This window comes from Nelumbo nucifera, chromosome 6 (genome assembly GCF_055504915.1).
Source record: "Nelumbo nucifera cultivar China Antique chromosome 6, China Antique-T2T, whole genome shotgun sequence".
Classification (NCBI taxonomy): domain Eukaryota; kingdom Viridiplantae; phylum Streptophyta; class Magnoliopsida; order Proteales; family Nelumbonaceae; genus Nelumbo; species Nelumbo nucifera.
Window position 1 is genome coordinate 24,829,434 of NC_142654.1, and position 5,514 is coordinate 24,834,947.

The 5,514-nt window shown below is 36.6% G+C and overlaps 1 long non-coding RNA gene across 1 annotated transcript; it reads right to left on the bottom strand.

The window, feature by feature from the left end:
* Positions 1 to 1,053: 1,053 nt before the first annotated feature.
* Positions 1,054 to 3,232, bottom strand: LOC148790679 (uncharacterized). The gene is made up of 3 exons (XR_016077863.1): positions 2,573 to 3,232; positions 2,337 to 2,454; positions 1,054 to 1,753 (listed from the first exon to the last, which is right to left on the bottom strand). It is a non-coding gene; the product is annotated as an uncharacterized LOC148790679 (long non-coding RNA).
* Positions 3,233 to 5,514: the final 2,282 nt, after the last annotated feature.

Genomic DNA, 5,514 nt, shown 5'->3' on the forward strand with positions numbered 1-5,514 from the left:
CCAGATCAGCGCTCCACAATGCCCCACGGCACATCCCAACCGTTTGGAATTAAACATCTTCCGATGACTAGTATGGGAGATGTTCCCAATGTATGTTAAGATGTGCATGTAGGGCACTGATGTGATCTTTGATGATTAAGACATTAAAAATGAAAATAAAATATTAAAAAAAAACAACTTGAAAGTTACCAACTAAGATGAGCCTTGTTAAATACCTTTAAATTTTAACTAAAATAAGAAAAATATAGTGGACAACCATAAATGAAAAAAGATAAATGATTTAACCATCACATAAAAATAAATGATGGAAAAGACAAACCGCGCGTGCCTTAGAAACTATTTAAGCAAAATCATCAATTTATGACAAACCTACAACCAGAAATAAGAACATATAAGAAAAAAAGAATAATGAGGTTAGATCATGATTGTAGAATAGAACAAACCAAAAAAGAACACCCTGAGAACAGGAACAAAAAAAAGTGTCATATCTCACAAAAAAAATGAAGAATTGAAGAATAGGTACAGCATCAAACAAAATTAAAAAAAAAAAAAAACCACAGTATCAAGAAAAATACCAAAAAAATTATTAGAGTGACAACAAATAGACAAACCATGCCTTAGGAAATAGAAAACAACAAAAAATTTTCACAGTTATATTTTTTGAATTGTTAATGGCAAAGCAGGTGTACGAGTTAGATAATTGAGTAAACTTCACATATCAACAACGATGGCCACAAATCTTCAAGGCACAAACAAGTAGGAGTGAGAATGGGTCGATTTGGTTCGGTTCCATGGAAGAACTTAGAACCTATCCTGTAGGGGTCAGTTTCAGGTTTTTGGAACCAAAACCAATCCTGTGAAGGTCGGTTATGGCTTTGGCGGTTCCGATGTCTACCCGTACATGGAACATGTTCTTTATTTACCCTTTCCCCTTCAAGAAAAAATTAAACATGTCCTTAAAAATGTGATTTTCAAATGAAATGATATAATATTCTTATAGTTTTAAAACTAAAATTGTCTTTATTGATTAAATTGAATAATTTAATATGTAGATTATCATAATATATTAATATATGGTTAAAAATTGTCATTATAATTTAAATTTTGTAAATATTACCTTTTACATTATATATTATACACATACAAATATTAAAATAAAAACAAATGATCAAATCACTTAAGTAACTCGATGGTTAAATGAGACAATGGCTTTTGTAACCATGAGTGTTTGGGTTCAAATCTTCACATCCTTAAAAGTATTTTGAGGTTTATTTCAAGACAAGTTTGGTTCCAAGGCCAGTTCCACCAAGGCTAGTTCATCGAGTTGGTTTAGATAGGGTAAACCCCTGGACCTTGGAACCCAACCTGGGTGGGGGCCAATTCTAAGAATTTGGAACTAGGCCCTAGCATGTAACAAATCAGGTAGGGTTGGTTCAAGATCAGTTCAAGGTCAGTTCCATTTGGTTCCGGGTAGAACCTACTCATTTACTCATCCCTACCGACAAGCACTACTATGTCATTGGTTGGTTAACTAATAAACAATCTCCAAGGCACTGACATTGTACACATCAACCACCAACTGCAAGACTATAACTTCATATAACTTTGGTTCCTGGACATTTATGCTCTTTGCCTTCTCCAAGAGAAACCTCCCATGCTCATCCATTACTACACCTGTGTCTACTTGCCCGTTAACTCCATCTTCTATTTCTCAACTATTGTATAGTTTGGTAAACTTCCCTCGAGTATGGATCTGCAACCATTAACGAAGTTATTATTGAAGAGATATTCGTGACATTGGTTGGGTAGAAGTATAAGATGGGATTTGAGCTTCCAACATGAAAGGAAGAAGATAGGGTAAGAAGGGGCAATTGCTTTGGTGGTTCAAATTTTCAAGTGAGAATGATGGTGGTGTGATGAAGTTGGCAAAATAAAAAGAGATGAAGAAGAGTAAGGAGGGAAATAAGAAGAATATGTAGGATATGGATGATGGGATGTGGGAATTTTAGGAAAGTGGGGATTGAGAGAATGTGAGAGAGAGATTGTAGGAAGATCTTTAGGCTGCATTTATTTCCGGTGTAAATGCACATTTACACCCATGGAGTTGAGAAACGATGGTTCGTTGAGAGTGTAAAATACGGATCGGCCATTGTTCCTATTTACACTCGTCCTGATTTTTTAGAGGTTACCCTGTTTTCTGGGGAGATTTATCAGAGAGGGAGAGAGAAAGAGAGAGAGAGTGAGAGACAGAGAGGGAGGGAGACGAAGCCCAACAACTATTGGAGATCTCCTTCTCCTCCATCGGTGTTCTCCAGCAACTTAAATTAATTTATTACCTAGCCGTTGGAGATCTCCTTCTCCTCCATCGGTTACCCTGTAGTGGCATCCACAGAAACCCACCGATGGAGGGAGTTGTTTTCTGGTTCCTGTCGTTCTCCTTCTCCTCCTTAGTGTCTTCAAGCAACAATTAAGTATAAAAGGCTAGCATAGTCAGTATCTAATAACCAATAAGTCATCAATCAATCAATAAATAACTGGGTACACACAATCTTCTATATATGCTTTACTATACCTTGGCATCCTTGTGGCAGATAAGGGTTGCCATCGTAGTCATTCTTGCAACGACACAGATATCTGCTGCCGTCGATGGAGTTAATGCATTCAGTGTTGTTTCCACAGGCATAGTTCACCTATAGGCTTGGATCTCCGCAGGTTGGTTCCCAATCGCCCATTCCAACACCACAGGAGTTCCCGTCTGGTTCCCAAACTTATATGGCACTCTCCTTGTAAAATTCCATATATCTGATTCCATGAAACTCAACCATTCATCCTCAACCAGGAAGGCATAGCTACAATTGGAGTCGTCAGAGCTGTTGCTTTGGAGTTTTACTTGAAACGTATCAAGACCCCGAGGAATGGACGTCTGGCAACACCCGATGCTGGAGCAAGATCCATAGATCACATTGGCGATACTGCCACACACAGAGCTGCACCCAGTCTAGAAACCGTTAGGGTTTACGTAGTCAGACAGAGGAGCATCAGTTAGCGATGGAGAGAGAGAGAGAGAGGTGGAAGGCGGAGGTGGGTTCAGATCTGCCACTACAACTGGTTGCAACGGCGGTGATGGAAAGAGAATAAAAGGGAGGAAGAAGAAAAAGAGAGAAGGAGAAGAAGAAGAAGAAGAGAGAAGGAGAAGCGAGAGAGAAAGAGCAAGCGAGCCAGTGAGAAGGAGAAGAAGAAGAGAACGAGAAGAGAGAGAAAGAGAGCAATGTAATAAATACATCGATACATCGATTATCGATGTAATTCGTTGGTAAAATGTAATTCGGTGTAAAATTACATGTTTACCAAATGCCTGCAAATCGAACCGGGGTATAAAGTTTACCCCAGTTCGATTTTACACTTCTACCAAACGCAGTATTAGTAATTGGGAAGTGGGAATTAATAGAAAAGTTAATTAAAAGAGTCCATGTGGCAAATTGACAAAGCTAGAAAGGGCATAAAGAAGAGAGAAAAGCAATGAATGAGTAGCCTCCATTGGGGTAATTATGGAGGAGGAGAGGCCATTTGACATGGCCATCTTTGTTTTAATATATAATAATAGATATAGATTGTGTATATAATGTCTAAAATTGTCATTTTATAAGAAATACAATAAAATTTGAGAAGATATCACCAAAAAAAAATATTAATAGTTTATCAGCAAATTACCAGGCAACCTGTTGGTTAAAAATTATGATCAAGTCCATGTTATTATGCCTCTCCTTTCTTTAAACCCCCTTTATTGCTTTCTCCTTAACTCTGTCTCATTTCCCCTTTTCAGTCCTCCCATTAAGACAAATCAGTAAGTTCACCTTATCTATTCCCAACCCAATTAACTAAGAATATTTCTAAAATCTCTCTCTCCTAAAATATCTCATCTTAACCACATATCATTTACCCCACTCCCCCAATCAATTTCAAAAATCTCTTTCACCTAAAATATCTCTATCTATTTATTCTCTTTGCTTTGACTGATATAGTCTTTTTCCCAACACGTTTTTGAATTTTAAGGAGTTGATTGAAAATATGTTTCCTATCTCTTTTTTATGGGCAAATGACGTAATGATTTACATCTCCATTTAACCACTATATCTGGTTTTCCCTTGCATGACACAGGCCCCAATAATAAAATAATAAAGAACATCAAGAACTCTTCAAGCTATTAAAAATATAAAATAAGATGGACACCAGACCAGAGGAGAAGTCACGCTGTTGCTAATATTTTAATCCTTTTACCTTTTTTAGGTCTTATTGAGGGCCAATTCATTCAACCAGAATGCTCATAGTACATTTTACCAAAATTATCTTTTGATTCGTAAGAAATTGATGCATGTGTTTTTATTTTATTTTTTTCGAATCTAGTTTAGAGGGGTCAGTTTAAGACTGATCTACCCCTTGAATCACTGTCTGACCTGAAACACTTCCTATAGGAATATATGAAAAGCCTCTAATATGATATATATCAATTTGATACATATCGATACTTTGAACCTTTGCCCTCAGCTGTTAAATAAATTTGATCAAAGCATTTCAACCAATTTTGATATTTTTCAATTTGCTTAGAGAGCTCGAGTGCAATGCATATCTGTAGAAAATATTGGCATGCGGCCCCTTATGCCAAATTGCCAACGGATTAGTAGTAGTAGTAGTAGTACTAGAAGAGTGATAACATCCGGTGAGTCTCAGTTTCAACACTCAAAGGCAACCCAGATGAAGCACAATCACCTCAGCACTGAGTTCGTACAAACCGGGTTAGTATTTGGGGGTAGAGGTGCACTTAGGCAGGCCCAACTCGAGTCCAAATCGATCCAGACCATAATATTATACAGGCTTGAGTTTAGATTTTTGATCCTTTCAGGCCAAGTTTGAGTCTAACTCTTAGGTAGCCCAAACCTAGTCTGAGCTCAATCCTATCTTATTCTAATCCTAACTCAGTCTGCCTATGTACATACATATATGCATATACAAATATATATTTTTTTGATAAATCACACACACACATACATACATACGTATATACATACATTTACATTAAATTTTAGTATAGATTGATTGACCCATCCGAACTAGGTCTAGATCCGAGTCCAACCTGAATGCATCAAATTTCAATTCAGGTCAGGCTTAGATTAGACAATTTAGACTTAACCTCAAGTTAGGCCTTAGGCCCAATTCTTAGGGTTGGGCCTGAGTTGAGCTTAAACCTGGCCCAGCCTGCCAATTTGGACCACTATTTGGGAGTTACAGCACATGTGAACCCGTTAAGAAAGGGGTGTTCACTTTTTATCTCACTAGAAAGCGGATATTTTTTATTCTATATATCTTTTTTTATATGTTATTCATTTTAATTTGTTCTGTTTTAAACACTCCATTGATTCATTATACAAGTTTTTATATATTAAAATTAATATTATTTCTATTAGTAAAATTGGTTTAAATATTATATTTAATGAATCATGGGTTCAAGTTCAAGTT